Raw genomic sequence first — 20,025 nt, 5'->3', positions numbered from 1 at the left:
TTAAATTCTTTTTTTATTTTATATGAAGTCCTGTTTCTTTATAAAAAACTAAGCTACCAACGAACAAAATCCATGGATAAATAGGAAAGTTGTACATGATCAAAGAAATATGTAGTGTGTAAAGGCGCTGTTTCTGTTAAGTAAAAAGTCAATTTTCATGTCGTTTTTAGTTTTTATAAACTCATTTATTTATATATTAGTAATATATATTAAAACAATGTGTTATTTTTGTCTTAAGTTGATGTTCTTACATTATAGTCGAAATGATTATGTGTTTTGTTTTGTCGTTTATTTAGTTTAGGATCGGTTTCTCTTATGAGAAACCAACAGTAGTCACCCATCATACCGACGTCCCAGAAACCTTGGTATCGATTCTCAATTAATTTCATTTGCTGGTGAAACCTTTCGCCATGCTCGTCACTTTCGTCTCCGAGATTTGCCGGAAAAAAACTTAAATGGGAATGCAGAAAATGAATTTTTAGAGACATATTTACGCCTGGAGAAAAAAGAAAATGTAAATAAGTAAATTATAAAATTTTATATAATTCAATTAAATAAGTTTTGAATAATCACCCATTTCTGCATAATTTTTGATCAAGTCGCTCACTATCTTCTCGTAGTTTGGACTTTTGTGTTTACCGAGAAAAGAAGAAACGATCATTTCGAAGGAATCCCACGCTGCTGCCTCAACTGGTGACAATAGTCCTTTGAATTGGTCATTATTTATCAACTTTTTTATTTAGGGTCCAACAAATATACCTTCCTTTATCTTGGCCTGGGAAATATTTGGGAAAAAATTTTGCAAATAATTGAATGCTTTGCCTTCTTTGTCCAACGCCTTAACAAAATTTTTAATGAGGCCGAGCTTGATGTGCAATTCCGGAAGAATGATTTTTTCCTTCTTTACAAGTGGGATGTATTTGATATTATCCACACCAATTGTAAATTCAACTCTTTCCGGCCAATCCTTAATGCAATAGTGGTCTTTACGAGCTCGGCTATCCCATTTGCAGAGAAAGCAGCAGTGTTTTGTGTAGCCACTTTGTAAACCGCATAACATTCCAACGACTTTAAGATCGGCACATATTTTCCAATCATGCTCTTCATATTTGATGAATTTTAACAATTTCTCCATTACCTCGTATGTTTCCTTCGTGTTTACTGCATGCGCGATCGGGATCGAGGGCTTTTTGTTGCCATTATGCAGTAATACGGCCTTCAAGCTCAGTTTATTGCTGTCTATGAACAATCGCCACTCCTCGGAATCATATGGTTGACCAAACTCTTTGAATAACATACGCATATACGAATACATTGACTTTGCGCGACTTGGATATATTTCTTTGATCATGTACAACTTTCCTATTTATCCATGGATTTTGTTCGTTGGTAGCTTAGTTTTTTATAAAGAAACAGGACTTCATATAAAATAAAAAAAGAATTTAAAAATATCTTTTGTTTTAAAATTTTTTCCTTGCCAAAGTTTATTTTTTTTTAATTTTTTCATAAAAAAATTTAAAAACACGAAGTTATTAATCAATTTCTCAGAAATTATAAGGCCTATGGAAAAATGAAGTAGACAATATTTTTAGGAAATTTCATTCACTTTCATTTTCTATAATTTGCAGTAAGATTGCTCAACTGGTCAGTGAGATATACATGATTAAATGAAGACACCTTTTTTTTTTGGTCGAATAACGGTAAATTGCAAATATCTCAAAAACGTATCCATGAAAAAAAAAATTAACTCGATTTTCGAAATCAGCGAGCCATTTCACATACAAATTGGATAGTGGCATCCGTGGAACAAAAAACAAATTCAAATTTGTGATCCAGTGTAATTTAATCCCTTGTACAGAAGTTCAAATCAATGTTTTCAAAAATCAAATTTTTTTCAAGATTGACGAAATATCTTCGTATCAATTTAAAATAATTTTTCCAACAGTGCATAGACATATAATTACAGAGCCAGAGTACAACGAACAGTCATTGATTTCATACATGAAACGATACCTTAACCCATCTGTTATAAATGGAATTCATACTGAAGAAAGGATAATGGGTATGATGCAAAATATCTATCCTATTCATTTATAGCATTAAAAGCCGATATACCCAAAAACTAGTTGAAGATATTAGTGACGAACAAGAGCAGGAGAACGTCATATTAAAAGAACATTTAAGAGCACATAGGAATGCCACAGAAAATAAAACACAAATTCTCGAAACAAAATATTTTCCCGGTATGTTAAATAAAATAAAACGAATAATAGCCAACTGCACTGTTTGTAAAGAAAATAAGTACGAGAGACATCCCAATCAACCGAAAATTGCAGAAACTCCATTACCAACATATCCAGGACACACAGTTCATATCGATATATTTTTAACAGAAGGAAAAATAGTAATGACAGCTTTAGACAAATTTACAAAATACGCAGTAATAAAAAGCCTAAATAGCAGAGCAATAGAAGACGTCAGGAAACCTTTAAGAGATATTATATTTTTCTTCGGAGTACCAAAATTAATAGTTATCGACAATGAGCCATCTTTAAATTCAGCCTCTTTAAAATTTATGATGAAAGACGAGTTAGGTATAAAAGTTTACACTACTCCTCCATACAAAAGCCAAGCTAACGGACAGTTGGAAAGATTCCACTCTACATTAATTGAAATAATGCGCTGCATAAAAGAAAACGGTGGACACAGAAATTTTGAAGAACTTTTAGAAAGAGCAGTATCCGAGTATAATCATTCAGTTCATTCCACTACACTTAAAAGGCCGGTAGACCTATTTTTTCTTAGGAATGTTACATTTACCCCCGAAGACATAGAAAGAACTAGACAAAGCAACTTAGAAAAATTAGCTGAGAAACAAAGAAAGGATATCGAATACCATAACAAAAATAAGAAGGAAATAAAATCATATCTACCAGGACAAATAATATTTGTTAAGAAAAATAGGAGATTAGGAACTAAGTTAGGTAAACCCTACAGTAAAGAAATAGTTAAGGAAGATAGAAATAGTACCGTGTTAACTGAAAAAGGACAAATAATTCACAAAGGTAGAATACGTAACTAAATATGTACTGACCTTTTTTCCCAGAATATTACTACCGCTATGCCTGGCGGAAGTACAGATCCTCGACTACTCAAACTCCCAATTAATAACAATAGAAAAGGGAACGGCTAGACTACAAACAGGAACATTTAGGATAATACATGAAATTGACATAGAAAAATATACGGACACACTAGACCACATAGAAGCGACTATTAAAATTGAAACTATCCGCAAAAACCCTAATTACCCCTTCATATCCCACTTAATAACACAGATAAGAGCCCAACTTAACAATCTAAAAGTAGAGCAAAAAATAAAATATCAATAAATTTCCTGGGTAGCGCATGGAAATGGATTGCAGGAAGTCCAGACCATGAAGACTACGAAATAATTTCAAGTAAGATAAATAATGTTTTACAAAATAACAATAATCAGGTATTAATTAACAAACTTACAATAGGCAAAATTAGCGAGATAACAAATATTACGAATAATATAATTAAAACCATGCAAAATGAAAAGAGTTTAGAAATTGAAGCATTTTTACAGCTAAAATATAAATTAGAAATAATTAAGGAAGAAATCTTAAATATTGCATACGCAATACATTGGGCAAAAGCCAATATAATAAATTCTTTTATGTTATCAAATGAAGAAATAAATATTGTGAAAAAAGTAATAGACAATGACAATATTCCATATGTTAATTTAGACGAAGCACTCGAATTTTCCGAAATAAAAATTGCAACCAATGGCAAAATTATAATTTATATTGTTAGCCTCCCAACCGTAGATAACCAAAATTGTAAAACTTTAGATATTAGAGCAGTAAAAAATAACGGGAGAATCAATAAAATCAATTTCAATACAATTCTAAACTGTGAAAAGGGAATTTATGGAATAGAAAATTATTGTAAAAAATACAATTCCTTACAAATATGCTTAAGCAATAATGTAATAGATTTAAGTAATGATACTTGTATAAATAATCTTCTAAAAAGTCGTTTGCCAAACTGCACGGAGGTCAACAACCAACATATTCCAACCATAGAGGAAATGGGACCAGGAATAATATTTCTAAATAAATACAACGGAGAAATTTCAATAAACAACGAACCTACATTTTTAAACGGGACCTTCATAATTTTGTATACCAACGTAACAATCGTTATCAATGGAAAAAAGTTCTATAACGAAGAAAGAACAGCAAGTAAACCACTACCAGCCATCCTTCAACCGTCATCCGCACTACACAATATAGAAGAATTCCTCTCGCTGGAGATACTGAAACAGCTTAACTTCAACAATACAAAAGAAGTAAGTCTGTTAGAAGCAGCAAACAGAGTAAAGCACGGAACCAGCATCACGCTAATCATCCTTTTAATATTCATCGCCCTAATTTTCGGGAAGAAACTTCTAATCAAACAAAAAGAAGATAAACCCAACAAACTCTCACAGCCGGCAATAGAAGGTCTCAACCAAATTTTTAATACACCTAAAGATTCAAACGAGGACGTTTAAATTTCAAGGGGGGACTAGTTAGCACCCCATACATTCAAAAGTATCATATGATGCAGTAATATCATATGATACAAAGTAAAATAATATGATACCACTAAATCGCTGAGACTGCGACACGTGTAGTGGCAACCTATGGGAAGCGCAACGTCAGCGAAGTGCCAACCTGTGGGAAGCGCAGCGTCAGCAAACTCCCACAACGGGTAGCAGCGGCAAACATAGGTCTAGAGTTAAGTATAATTAATTGTAAATGTTAGTTCTTAAGTGGAATTCAATAAAGGAGCATAGCTCCCAAAATATATTTTTTTATTAAACATAACAAAATGTTTTTTAACTTACATACGAAGCCAATCTGCTAGTGGTATTAAATGCATGCTGCTTACTGCAAAGTCTAGAGTGGCTCCGCTGAAGACCAAATCTCTTCCGCGTCTTGAGCTCTCGGCAGCACATCTTCTTTCGAAAATATGGTCAAGAGTAGCGCCTATGTTGAGTCGAAATGTCTATGTTGTTTCGAAAATATTACATTTTGGACAGACTCTGAAATCGTTTTACATTGGATTAAAACACATCCATTTTCACTACAAACCTTCGTCGCAAACAGAGTGTCCGAAATCCAAGAGTTGACTGACAAAGTACATTGGCGACATGTGCCAACGAAAAAAAATCCTGCCGATCAAGTGTCTCGGGGTTGTAACGTGGACGAATTGAATAATTCAATATGGTTTGGCGGTCCACAGTTCCTCCTAGAAGACCCTGCATTATGGCTAATTAATAACCGCTTCCAGCTCTCACCAGAAGACGAAGCATTAGAGAAGAAGAAAAATACATTTACATTAATTTCGACTGCTGAGAAAAACTCAATATTGGACCTTATTGAAAAATTCTCTTCTCATAAAGAATTGCTTCGTGTGGTCGCATATATATTACGATGGATCAGGCGACCACCAAAATCCTCCAGGGGCCAAGATCTGACTTCAGAAGAGCTAAACTTGAGCTTTCTAAAAATTGCACAGGTGGTCCAACATTCAGAATTTTCGGATGTTATTTAAAATTGCATAAAGCACCACCCTACCCGCAAACTTGCAAAAACTCAACCCGTTTTTGCATGAGTACTCGGATATGTCGCTGTCATTCAAATTAATCCGAGTAGAAGGTCGCTTATTAAATGCACCTCTCCCATACGATGCCAAATTTCCGCTTTTATTAAATAAAAGTTCGCACTTCGTTACAACGTATTTACGGTTCCTGCATATTCGAAATCACCACGCTGGGGCTAAAGCGTTGGTTGCGCTTCTTCGAGAACGCATATGGCTAATTAATGCCCGAGAAGCTTGCAGTAGAACCGTAAGAAACTGTATACATTGTTTTCATTACAAGCCGAAGTGGCAAAACCAAATAATGGGAAATTTGCCAGTCGAAAGACTTCGAGCACTACGGCCCTTTCTTATATGTGGCGTAGATTTTTGTGGTCCGATATACACAACGTTAAAAATACGCGGTCGACCACCCGTAAAAACATATATTGCAGTTTTCGTTTGCTTTACTTCAAAAGCAGTACATTTAGAATTAGTTTCGGACCTATCTTCTAATTCATTTATTTTCGCCCTAAAAAGGTTCATTGGACGCCGAGGAATCCCGACGAAGATATTCAGCGACAACGCCACCAATTTCGTCGGCGCCGATCGCAAGCTGCGCGAATTGAAGGAGGCGTTTCTGGCAATGGGTCCAGAACTGAAGAGATTCGCAGCAGACGAAGGGTGCAGCTTCATCTTTATACCACCGCGGGCGCCGCACTTCGGCGGATTATGGGAAGCCGCGGTGAAGTCCGCCAAACACCACATCGTTCGGGTAACCGGCAGCGCGCTACTGACAGCAGAGGAGTTAGCAACAGTGTTGGCCGAAGTGGGGCCATCCTCAACTCTCGCCCCCTAGTGCCTCTGAGCCAAGATCCCAACGACGGCGAGGCGTTAACACCAGCGCATCTATTAATAGGATGCTCCCTGCGGGCATTACCCCAGAGAAGGTGCCAGTGGACCCAGTTCGTTTTGCGAGAGATGGCAACTTGTTTGCTGTCTCAAGCAACAGTTCCGGCGACAGTGGTCCAAAGTATACCTGACGGGCCTTCAGGAGCGCAACAAGTGGCTGCACCCCAAACGCAATATGCAGCTCAACGACCTCGTTCTCGTCCACGAGGACAACGTGCCGCCGCAGCAGTGGGTACTAGAGCGCGTCGTCGCAACCGTCGAAGGGCAAGACGGCAAGGTGCGAGTCGCAGAAGTAGCAACCAAGACGGGCACGATTAAGCGCCCCATCCACAAACTGGCTGTCCTTCCACTGGATATTGAAGGAATCTGATCCTGTCAAGGTGGCCGGTGTTGCGTCAAGCGACAAGATATATATGTATATTTAAACCTGAAATTAAAATTAAGAAAAATGAATTATAAAAAATTATAAAATATTGAATTATTTAAATTATTGTATACTTACCTTAATTATGCATTCATACTACTAATCTACTACTTACCTTAATACTTACCATAATCTATTACAATATTGAACGAAAAGTTGAAGATAATTATATTTACCCCTTTTTTATACATATGAACATTACCACTAGTTTAAGCCGTTAGTTTAAGATTTAGGCTAAGCAACTAAATGAAATTAAATAAAGATTCTATTGTATTAGAACCATCGAATCGACCGGACGCGTTTTCATTTATTATCGCAATTTATTTTCGAGACAGGCAATTAGGCTTCTTGTTTTATTCGCGCATTTCCCAAGTTTACATTTTCGCTTCTCAAAAACGCTTGAGAATTTTCAGAAATGCTGAAAAAATACGATCGCGGTGCTTCAAAAGACGTTTATAAGATCGTCACAGGGGACGAATCATGGATCTATGCGTATGAGCCCGAAACAAAACAGCAATCGACCGTGTGGGTCTTCCAAGAGCCAAATTCAAAGAAAAAAAAAGCAAAAAAAATAAAAAAAAACCATTTTCGTTGATAAATATTCCTATTTTCGTTATTAGGCCAGAAATATATATATCAGCCCTCGTACTAGATTCTAGCATAGAAAAATTCATCAAAACGGACGTCAACAAACACAAGGAGGGTTCGATGTCGAGAAGCTCCAATCACAACAGACAGCCAAACGATTTTCTACTCGACTTGCACTTCCGCTCTCTGAGAGCACTCATCAACCACTCGGTATAAATGAACTGTGGAGCGGCATTTTAAGCTCCTAACGTAAAGCTGCAAACGAAACCATTGGTTTTCGGAAAATGCAAAAGAAAAGTTGGTACGATGAAGAGTGCCGTGACAAAGCGCAGAGAAAACAGACTGCCTACCTCGCAACGTTAAGATAGACCACAACACGTGCGGGAGGGGATAGATACCGGGAATTGAAGTAGGAAGTAAGACGTATTTGCAGACAGCAAAAGTGAATGGCCGAAATGCGTAAGTCTTAAGAGCTTGATAAGTTGGCCGACAGGGATAATGCTCAAAAATTCTACGAACAGATACGGCAATTAACAGAAGGCTTCACGACCGGAGCATACTCATCTAGAACCACCAAAGGTTATTTATTTACCAATGCTCAGAGCGTAATAAAATTATGGAGGAAACACTTCTCCAGCCTGTTGAATGGCAATGTAACTATACCGCCAGGAGAAGGGGAACCCGATTCCCCAATCAATGACGATGGAGCAGATATTCCACTGCCCCACCATGAAGGAGTTCGAATGACAATTGTCCGTCTGAAGAACAATAAAGCGGCGGGAGCCGATGGATTGCCGGCCGAGTTATTCAGGGATAAGCTTCCTCAACATCGCGTATAAGGATCTATCGAGCGTATTGTGTAAAAGATTAAAACTCACCGTCAACAAACTAACTGAACCTTGTCAGTGTGGCTTTAGAACTGGAAAATCAATAACCTACCAAATATTCACCATACGCCAAATTTTGGAAAAGACCTTTTCACCGATTTAAACGCTGACTTTATGCCGCGATGTCTTAATTTGATATCCCCGCAAAACTAATACAGCTGTACAAATTGATGTTGAGCAACACAAAAAGCTGCGTCAGGATCAGGAAGGACCTCTCCAAGCCGTTCGATACCAAACGAGGTTTCAGACAAGGCGACTCGCTATGATGCGACTTCTTCAATCGGTTGCTGGAAATTAATCGAGCAGGTACAATCTTTTATAAGAGTGTGCAATTGCTGGCGTATGCCGATGATATTGATATCATTGGCCTTAACATTCGCACCGATAGTTCTGCTTTCTCCAAACTGGTTAAGGAAGCGAAGCAGATGGGTCTGTTAGTGAACGAGTGCAAGACGAAATATCTCCTTTCATCAAACAAACAGTCGTCGCACTCGCGACTATGCTCCAACGTCACTGTTGACAGTCATAACTTTGAATTTGTAGATAATTTTGTCTATCTTGGAACAAGCAATAACAGCAACAATCCAACACAGGACAACTCTTGCCAAAGGTGCTTCTTTATACTGAGTGGGCAATTGAGAAGTATCGAGAAACAAAAACAAAACTCTATAAGTCACTCATTTTTCCCGTTCTGCTATATCGTGCAAAGGTATGGACGATGATAACATCTGATGAGTCCTCTCAGAGAAATATTCTGCGAAAGATGTATGCTCCTTTGCGCGTTGGCTACGGCGAATATCGCATTCGATGAAACGATGAGCTGTATGAGATATACGACGACATTGACTTAGCCCAGCGAATTAAGAGACAGCGGCTGCGCTTCCTGGGTCATGTCGTACGAGAGTATAGTTAAAATGTTCCTTTCCATCCAAACTTATCGTTTAACTTTACTTGTCTTATTTTCATTATAAAAATAGGGGTCAAGAAATGGAAATATGAAAAAATAATTTTTGCAACGTTGTCTTACCCAATATGAGCATTATTAGTAATAGAATGCTTGCGTTTTTTATCAAAATATAAAGTACTTCTTGGTTACGTGCTGTCTCATATTCACTAAAATTGTGTTCAAAATATCCGCTAGCAGCATAGTTTGGAAATATTCCCGCTTTCTGTCTATCTTGGTATTCCATTTTGTTACAAATATTGAAATTTACATGAGTTTCCAATTTTGTGATGCAATGACAATTACAGTGCCACACACAGAAACATCGATTTTCAGCTTCAACAAAAATTGCGCGAGAAGAAATTGTTGTAGAGCTTTTCTTTATTAAAACTTCGGAATTAGTTTTAGATTGATTTCCCGCTACACAATGTGTACTGTTTGTATCAATATCAACTTTCACCAACACTGAAAATTATAAAGATAAAATTAATATAAGATTAAATTAAGAAAATATAAAATTATTATAAACATTGAAAGTTTGAGTTTGCTTATGAATGAATAAACATTTAGTTTTGTCGACATAACGTTGGTTTGTATTGGTAGAGCGGAGGCTCATTTTGGTACAACCGGAACCAATATAAATATCTGAAATTCTAAATTCCTTATTTTCCAAAATCTGATTGTAGGGTGTTGCTTGTTTTTCTATGTCCTGGAACCCATTGCAAATTTATAGGGAAATAAGATGTTACATCCACTAATCTTAATCTATTCCATTTTCTTGGTGAACATTAGTGATTTCAAAGGCGCTTAGCCATCCTTATATATAAATTACTAAAGGACCCATCCATGCTTCACTGTCACTACCATCTATATGATTTCTATTAGTTTGTTAATAACTATAATGAGATATAGCTTTTTTGTGAAGCAACTTGTGTTAGTTTAGTTATGTAGCATTGTTTTTTGGGGAAAAATACTGTTGAATTTGGGCTCAGGGAAATCCAGCGAAGAAAAGATATTTGATAAGCTGGAAACAGGCGAAATGAGCACCGAGGACAATGGTGCTCTAAAGAGGCGCATGCTCTGTGCAAAGTCGGTGCCTCGCAAGTTCATAATTCAACTAAAACAACGAATAACTGATTCTGAGAAGTATTTGAATTTTTGCGTCGGTGCGTGACAATAGAAACATAGCTCTATCATTTCCCACGGGAGTCCAAACGATAGTCATTTTAGTGGACTGCACATGATGAGCCGATGAGCGTAGAAAGACGAAAAAGTCGATTGGAAATGCTATAACATCAGTCTTTTGGGATGCACGTGGTATAATACATACTCAACGACTGATGGCTGAGCAAGTTATAATCTATTTCACTGCGTATTTGGTTGCAGTTCTTTTCGACTATTCCAAATACTTAGCAATTGTATTAATTTGGAGGAATAATCTGTTTAAAATTATACGCATATATTCAAGTGATTCCATCAACAGCCGCAGCCGTCTTTGAGTTATAAATGGTGTAACTAACACAACTATCTTTTATATATAATATACTCGTATATGTAGATTATTTTTTGTGGGCATACTCCTTGCAGCACAAGACTTTCTTTAATAGCTTTGATCTCCGCTTTGAAGATATTACAGTGGTCTGTTAAACAAAAAGTGGTTTTGATATCGAGTTTTGCTGACAATACAGCACCTCTAACTCGATTATCTATTTTGGATCCATCTCAATAGATCAGTGATCGGCAGCCCACAGTCTGCGACACTCTGCGAGCTGTGAGTATATACGTACGTATGCTTCACACAGATTTGTGTCAAATATGTACCGTAGAAGCGAAGACGGAGACTTGTGTGATTACAAAAAAAGAAATATTTTTCAAATATTTAAACTGTTCTCCATCTTTGGTACCACTTATTTTGTGAATCTTCGTTTTCTATTTGAAAAAGTTTCTAGTTAAGCAGAGCAGTCGGTTGAACGTAATCAAAAAGAAAATTTTCCTAAGCTTATTCATAAAAAATTTACAATCCGGTTAAAGAATAAAAAAGCTGCAAAATAGCATAATAACATAAGCACACGTCTTGCTTTTTATGCGGTTGCCGCGGTCATCACCTAACCTCGTTTTGAAAATCCATTACTAATTATTCAATCATACCAGATGTACTCAAGCTGAAGAAATGTTGACAAATATGTTTTAGTGACAGTAATTGAATCAGTAAACGAGATGAAATCAATCTTTTCGGTTGCATAAACACTCACCAGAAAACTTTCGGGTACACGCTAATATCTTATTTCCTTTTGTTAAAAAATAAATTGTATATAACAAATTTGATAGCATAATTATTATAAAGGCTTTATTACTGGTATATTGCATAATCCCATAGCAACTAAAGCATTAAAAACCTAACACTTATAGAATAATTTACAAAAAGAAGTCATTTGGCAGTAAAGAAAAAGTCCGCGGCGTCCAAGTAGTAAAATGGGAATTCCCCGCGTAATATCCAAATATAAAAGTATCGGAAAGTTACATTTTTCTTGTTTTCGTAAACGTAGTAATTTTAGAAGATTTTGTTCTAGGGTATAGAAATGAACTATACTTTCTGAAATGGAAATATTGGTTTCTAAGAAAAACATAGAGAAAAACAAGAAGTTCGGGTCTAACTGAACATTTTATACTCTTGCAACCTGCAAAGATTAAAGATCGGGAAACTCCTTCAGATTCTGGCAAAAGTTTATGTTAAGTATCGACTGTAGTGTCGACAAGATTCTATAATTTCTTGCTAATACCACATACTAAAAGAATGATTTCTGGGCTTCATTAAGTACCTCACATACAATTACCAATCATATGGAGAAAAGTCAACCGGATATTTGAAAATGCTGATAATTGTTATATGGGGACTAGGTCAAGTTTTCGCCCAATTTTATTTATTTTAGGCACAAAAGATACACTGTTATAAGGAAACCACACATTCTTATTGTCATTGTGTTAACTTACACATTGACCGATATATGCGCTACAAAGTAACCCGGAAGTTCAAGAATCTTTACATTAGGTATGTGAGGTCTAAGAGAAGTATTGACCAGATTCAATCCATTTGTAACACAAAGCCAAACTACTATCAGGAAAGGATTCTATTTGAATCTCATTTTAAATTTCACCCATTGACCATTATTTTCGGTACCCAGAGGCTTGAAGAGTTTTAATTGGATTTTTATAATTTTTGACCGTAAGGTGGCATATTCTAAAGGCTATTTGTGCAAAGTTTTATCCCGTCATATTAATTGCTTCATGATTTATGCACACAGAATACTACTATCGGGAAAGGATTTTCTCTGAATTCCAATTATATAATTTATCTGGCATTGCGTCTAACTTTTGTTCGATTTACTCTAGTTTTAGTTATAAGGTGGCTCACCTCAAATGCACTATTCGTGCAAAAGGTCCATCAGGATATATTGATATGTGTACTGGAAAGTGAAAGTTTCTAATGAAATTTGAAATTGTGATACAGGAGGTGTGGCTCTAGTCCGATTTCGTCAATTTTTGCACTGTAACTTAAAAATTTCAGGGGAATGTCACGCACTGTTCAAATCGGTCAGGTGGATCTCGAGATATGTGTTTTCACCATCGTCTAATTTGTAACGTGGCTTTTACCACCTTACAATAATTTACTTCAACTTCACTCCACAGTACATCATTTACCCTCACCATACCTCAACATAGAGTTTTCCACCATACGTACTAAACTTCACCTCACCACATTGACTGCGCACACAACTTACCTCACTACGGTGACGAAAGCTGCGCTATGCTGCTATATAAGCAAGCACTTCCCACCGAATGCGATCATTTGTTCCAGCTCGCCAGCGACGACGGTAGCAAGCAGCAGCAATAGGCAGGGGTAAGTGGGGTAGCTAGAAGTTGTATACCGTAGAATTTGGTACTTCGCAGGCATTGCGTTGAAAAGGCATCGCACATCGGTGTGATGCCAGTGCCCGCAATGGCTCTGCCTTATACCGTAGAAGTGGGCATTGCGTTGAAAAGGCATCACGCTTCGGTGTGATGCCAGTGCTCGCAATGACTCTGCCTTATACCGCAGAAGTGGGTACTTCGCAGGTATAGCGTTGAAAAAGCATCACACCTCGGGGCGATGCCAGTGCTCGCAATGGCGCTGCTCCAGGGGGGGGGGAAACAATCGAATGAGGCAGTTTTCGCAGGCGTTGTGCTGAAAAGGTATTACACCAAATCGGTGTAACACCAGTGCTCGCAATGACTCTGCCGTTTTGTTAGTTTTCGTGTGATATCGGTACGCGCAAAGGCTCGACCGTAGTTGCGTTGTAATACATCGCCCTCACAGCTGCGCTGCCTGCACACTAGTGCACCGTTACTATGTGAATCACAGCTGCGCTGCCTCGAACAGCGTCAGTACCGCTGCTTGCACACCGTAGTGCACCGTTACAAAACTAACGCGACTAACAGGGGACTCGCATAGGAGCCCGGAAAACACTACCCCATATTCAACAAGCGTCAAAGCCTGGCTCGCCAATTTCATTCGCTTTCATCACCGCCGTATACATCACCGTGCCAGCTTCAACAAACGTCAACGCCTGGCTCGTCAATTTCGTTCGTGTAGTTACATCTTAACGAGAGTAAACTCGTTTCTTTGCTAAGAGTTCGTGTGGGTCCCAAGGCTGACCCTGGAGCGGCTGAGCATACCTCAGCTATGGACGAAACCCCATTACAAATTTTGACTTCGCTTTCATGAATGCCCTGTCATACCATCTTTAGGGTAAAATTTAACGTTTCTGGCGTATGTATTTAATAATAAGCAATGATTACCCTCTTCCCGCCGAAACGACGCGAGGGGCGCAATCTGCAAATTAGCCGAGTCTTAATAGACAAAAGAGCTTTAGGCGTTGCGATCTTAAACTGCTCAGATACAGAAACAAAAATTTCAACAGTGAAAAGTAAGAATTAGATTAAAGTAAAATTATTATTTTTAAATCTTGCTTGTTAAGAGTAGATAAAATAATTTTTTTAACGGTAAAGGGTGAGTCATATACGGCGGAATGGTTCGTTTAAATCAAAATTTGTTCTAGAAAATTTTAAAAGTAAAGGATGAGCGAGCGCGAACGTCAAAACTAGTATGAGACAACGGAGATGGAACAGACTGACCCATTCTAAAGTTTTACAAGAAATATTATACCAAGAATTTCCCTACGTCTAGATAGTGTAGGGAGATTTATAAGTTTAGTAAATGATTTAAATCGAAAAGTAAAAACCGTTTTTATACAGACTTTAACTTCTCCGAATGGACTTGATCACAAAAGCATACACTAATAAAGGCCCCATCACGATGAAAAAAGAATTTTTGTAGTAACCTGATCTAAAAACTAAGAGCGCCTTTAGTAGGGTGTTCCTTATTTTTGAAAGTTTCAAATTTCTATCGCATAGGTCTTAATTTTGTTCATTTACCTCTAAAAGACGACGACTTGCATCGAATCATGTTTATTCATGGTGCGTGGCAGTAGCAGTACGTATTCACTTATTTCATACAGCGTTCCAAAATAAACAGGACTCTTTGAATCTAGCGCCCCCTGGTGCTCACAGTTGTGACACACATTCCTCGTTCATTCCGCGTTATTGTTGGTAACTTCGGCAAAAGTACAGGAACTGCTAACGCATCCCAGTGGTGCACTGGAATGTCCATAACGGCAAGTGCAGGAAATAAATTGCGCACACAATCAATGATCGATCGCAGCGTATTCGGATGCTATGCTGAGTTGTTCGGTAGATCAAGAAAGATCTGTATCGGAACGCTTTCTTGATCGACATACTGGCGCAGCTTACCCAATTTATATGCAGGTTCCAGGAGAGTTCGATTATGAACCATTAGTTCCAAGAGGTCCTTAAACGGTCCTTAATTGGTACCGGATTCAATCGCATGTCTGCCACATGATTTATGACTGGACGGTAGTCTGGGGGCTTAAACGGCGTTACAGCGGGACACACGAACAACTCTTCATGAAATGCAATTTCGTCTTCCTTCGCCTTGCTGACCAGATCAAAGCGGTGATGTAAAAAACCGATCAAAGTGTTGCTTTACTCGGCTGAGTAAAACTTCACACTCCACTTTATCCGGATTGAAATCTGAGTTCTGGATTTCCAAGGAGTACAATTGAAGCATGTACCGATGCACGTATGTATATTCAGATAACACTCAAGACAGGTGGTCGCAGTTCCTCACATAAGGCACCAAAAAATGTATAATGATGAATGATGCGATGATTGCCTATCCCGTAGCAGAGTACACGAATGGTTTCAACGTTTCCAAAGTGGTCGTGAGGACATAAATGACGATCAACATATGGGCCAATCAAAATTCGTGAATTCATCAAAAATCAACCGAAATCAACATTGAACTTCATGGAAATGGAATTGAACATCTCCACAACATCGACACGTGTGTGCACGGTTTGTTCATCTGAAATGGCACCGTCCGACTTTTTCCTTTTCGGAAAAATGCATTGCCCGTGAAACGAAAGCGTTATGCAGACGTAGAGGCCATTCAAAAGGCTTCCACCGGCATACTGGCGGACATACCGGCCAACCACCGTTCGACATGCTTTTGGACCGTGCAAAAAGCTGTATTGAAGAAAAAGGAGACTGTTTTAAATAAAATAAATTGAATATGCCGAAAAAACCATTTTTTCTGTTTTTTTTTTAAGTCCTGTTTACTTTGGAGCGCACCTTGTACATTTAAAAGACGGCAGTGGAATTAAGAAGCAATAAAAAATTTGTTTTCTTAGTTGGTTACGTAAATTATCAAATAATACGCGCATAGTTACCGTCTAATCGTCAAGTTCTTGCAGTACTTTTTTTAATATTCGCGAAGTTAAATTGACTGGTAGTGAAAGCGCTAACCTTGTCATTCGGGAGTGCATTATATTTTGGGAAAAAACTAGAATTCCTACCACCTACCTAACTGTGTAAAAAACGTGTGGATCTTCACCATGCTTAGGGGGAGTTGGAAAAAAATTCTAAAAAAATACAAGATATTTACCAGCGCTGTGAGGAGGATTTTAAGAACAATTTAGATAATTTACAAGCGCTGTGAGGAGGATTTTAAGAACACTTTAGATAATTTATTTTATATAGCACACGCTGATGCTTGTGGGGGTTCACAGTTTTTAGCGGATGTAGACAAAAAGTTAGCCGAAAAAGAAGAAAGGACAAGACATAGGAAATAAAATGAAGAGAAAAACTATGTGAGCAAATGTGTTTCGGAGACTCACCGTTATATGTTACTACGATTATATTCAAATGCAAGAGCATCACGATCAACTTACCAGCTCCGAAGGAAACCTTGAGGAACCCTTGGCATCCACCTCTCAAATGGTAAGTGCCTGAATTAGTGACCATTATTTTGGAAGGGAAATTATTATCTAGACTTGACGAGAGAAGTTCTAAAGAAGATTTCATTTGAAAAAAAAGGAAAAACTTGTGTACCCAAACTGGAGAGCACTTCCGGCCAGGATCAAGCTGAAGCCGTGTTGAACGCACTTTATGACTGGAACCTCGACAAAGTAAAAATAATGTACTGTGACACCACAGCGTCTAATAGAGGGTGACTAAAAGGAGCTTGCGTACTTTTGGAACAAAAGCAGCCATTGAAACAAATACCGATATCATCACACGATACTTTTGTTATGCAACAATAGAAGATTTGTTGAAATATTATAATCAAGAACTGCACCTAATGGCGTTAGGCGTGACTAGAGATTTTGGAATTCGTAAGTCAATTTCAGATATTTTCGGCATTAAATTATAAAGGGTGATTTTTTAAGAGCTTGATAACTTTTTTTTAAAAAAAAAACGCATAAAATTTGCAAAATCTCATCGGTTCTTTATTTGAAACGTTAGATTGGTTCATGACATTTACTTTTTGAAGATAATTTCATTTAAATGTTGACCGCGGCTGCGTCTTAGGTGGTCCATTCGGAAAGTCCAATTTTGGGCAACTTTTTCGAGCATTTCGGCCGGAATAGCCCGAATTTCTTCGGAAATGTTGTCTTCCAAAGCTGGAATAGTTGCTGGCTTATTTCTGTAGACTTTAGACTTGACGTAGCCCCACAAAAAATAGTCTAAAGGCGTTAAATCGCATGATCTTGGTGGCCAACTTACGGGTCCATTTCTTGAGATGAATTGTTGTCCGAAGTTTTCCCTCAAAATGGCCATAGAATCGCGAGCTGTGTGGCATGTAGCGCCATCTTGTTGAAACCACATGTCAACCAAGTTCAGTTCTTCCATTTTTGGCAACAAAAAGTTTGTTAGCATCGAACGATAGCGATCGCCATTCACCGTAACGTTGCGTCCAACAGCATCTTTGAAAAAATACGGTCCAATGATTCCACCAGCGTACAAACCACACCAAACAGTGCATTTTTCGGGATGCATGGGCAGTTCTTGAACGGCTTCTGGTTGCTCTTCACCCCAAATGCGGCAATTTTGCTTATTTACGTAGCCATTCAACCAGAAATGAGCCTCATCGCTGAACAAAATTTGTCGATAAAAAATTTTCGAACCGAACACTGATTTTGGTAATAAAATTCAATGATTTGCAAGCGTTGCTCGTTAGTAAGTCTATTCATGATGAAATGTCAAAGCATACTGAGCATCTTTCTCTTTGACACCATGTCTGAAATCCCACGTGATCTGTCAAATACTAATGCATGAAAATCCTAACCTCAAAAAAATCACCCGTTAGTATATTCAATTTCATACGTTCAGTTAATTTTGCTAATATATCCGACACATTTTTTTCTGACATATACGGCCAACCGGTTTAAAAATCGTATGTTAGGTATACTGGTAATATTGATCAAAAACGGTTTAGGATATCAATAAAATTATTTATTTCTTTTGCATAACCACCAAGGGCACCCTTGCAGAAGTCCAGACGCTGAACCCAATTTTTGACGGTTTTCAAGCATAAATCGAAGTTAATCAATCGTCGCTGGCTTAATGACATAGACCAAGGGCTTGACGTGGCCCCACAGAAAATAGTCTAACGGGGTCAAATCGCATGACCGAGATGGCCAATTGACTGCGCCATTTCGTGAGATAAGATGTTCACGTAACTGCGTTTTCAATAAATCGATTGTATGTAGCATTCAATGTGTGGCTTGTGGGACTGTCCTGTTGGAACCACGTATTGTCCATGTCCATATCCTTCAATACAGGCCAAAAATATTCGGTTATCATTGAGCGGTAGCGATCCTAATTAACAGTAACGTGCTGGTCTAATTTTTGATGAATTATGGCACAGTTTAAATGGAATTTCAGGTGATCACGGATTTTGATTGGCCCACATATTCTCAGGACCACTTTGCTATGGGATAGGCAATCATCGCCATAAATTTGGTTCATCAATTGAAACTTTTCGGTAAAAGTTTTACCAATTTTAAAACAAAATTTAATGTTGGCTTCTTGTACGAAGCTCATTTTCGCAACAATAACATAAACATACTGATACTACGCAGTAACTTCACTTCTAAATAAAATCTTGCGAACACTACCGGCACTCACCTTTTTGGATTCGGATTGGATTTGACAAAAATTGATGTGTGTTGATCGGCGGTCGCGATATTGAAGCGTATATGCGCACGGATGGAGAACAAAAGAGGCTCGGCGCCGTCCGCCAGTCCCTTTTGTTAGGTGTGTTCTGGTGTCCTCGGGTGTGGTGTAAAAGTATGGTGTAGATGACTATGCGGTGGGCATCATGCCGACGTGTTGAGAATGGGGGTGTAGTGTGGGATGAAATGTGATGCGCATGATGCCCATGTGTTGAGTATGGTGTGTAGGTGTGGGGTGTAGATGTTTTATATTAAGAGGGGGGCGCAGAAGCCCATTTAACCATCCAGGCCCCCCTAAACGAATGTTTAGCCTAAAAGGCGTTGCAGCTGTTGCAGCGTTGCCACAACGCTGCTCAGCCCCGTAGACTGACGAGGTGGTGGTCCAGCCTGCCGACGCCGCAACGAGGTTCCGCTTCGCTGGGGTGCGCCCCGAGCTGCGGATTGGAAGCGGGGTATGCGGCCGCGCTGGATGGGTGGCCGATTCACCTCGCGCAACGAGCTGCAGTGTAGCAGCGTGTGGTGCGGCCGGTGGCACATTTAGCACAGCCCACGTGAATCACACTCTGTAGTTGCATGAGTGTGCGACAGGCAGTTGAGGCAATGCCCGTGAGCCTGAGCAACTTGCTGCCGTTGCAAAGGCCGCATACCCCGAAATATTCCACTATGGTGGAGACGATGAGGGCGTCGACAGATGGGACACCTTATCCGACGGGTCTCTGAAATCCTCGATGTAGTCGCTGGTGGACGGGTGCCACCACGAGGTGCGGGTGTAAGCACTGCTGCCGGCGCGGTTGCCGGTACAGGTGCCGGGGTTGTTGCCGGTGCAGTTGCCGGCGTTGTTGCAGCCACAGTTCGGGGCGCTGGTGTAGGCCCGGTGCGGGGCGCATTGGTAGCCCGAGCGGTTGGCGGGGTTGCGACTGGTGTATCTACGTCCATGGTGATCTGTATAGAGAAGATTATTGATTATAAATTTCTATCAGATAG

The 20,025-nt window shown here is 38.8% G+C and overlaps 2 long non-coding RNA genes across 4 annotated transcripts in view; both read right to left on the bottom strand.

Annotated features, from left to right (window-relative positions):
• The window catches only part of LOC105233304 (uncharacterized), a 1,563,509-nt gene that overhangs the window by 321,492 nt on the left and 1,221,992 nt on the right, over positions 1–20,025 (bottom strand). For all 3 annotated transcript variants that reach the window (XR_007421867.1, XR_007421866.1, XR_007421868.1), the window contains one exon: positions 9,494–9,874. This is a non-coding gene — a long non-coding RNA (uncharacterized LOC105233304). The remainder of the gene's footprint in view (positions 1–9,493; positions 9,875–20,025) is intronic.
• On the bottom strand, positions 161–1,840 carry LOC125776819 (uncharacterized). Its single transcript, XR_007421995.1, has 2 exons — positions 574–1,840; positions 161–496 (listed from the first exon to the last, which is right to left on the bottom strand). It is a non-coding gene; the product is annotated as an uncharacterized LOC125776819 (long non-coding RNA).

The sequence above is a fragment of the Bactrocera dorsalis genome, chromosome 2 (assembly GCF_023373825.1).
Source record: "Bactrocera dorsalis isolate Fly_Bdor chromosome 2, ASM2337382v1, whole genome shotgun sequence".
In the NCBI taxonomy this organism is placed as follows: Eukaryota; Metazoa; Arthropoda; class Insecta; order Diptera; family Tephritidae; genus Bactrocera; species Bactrocera dorsalis.
Note: the sequence above shows the minus strand (reverse complement) of the source record. Positions and strands in the feature narration are given on the sequence as shown.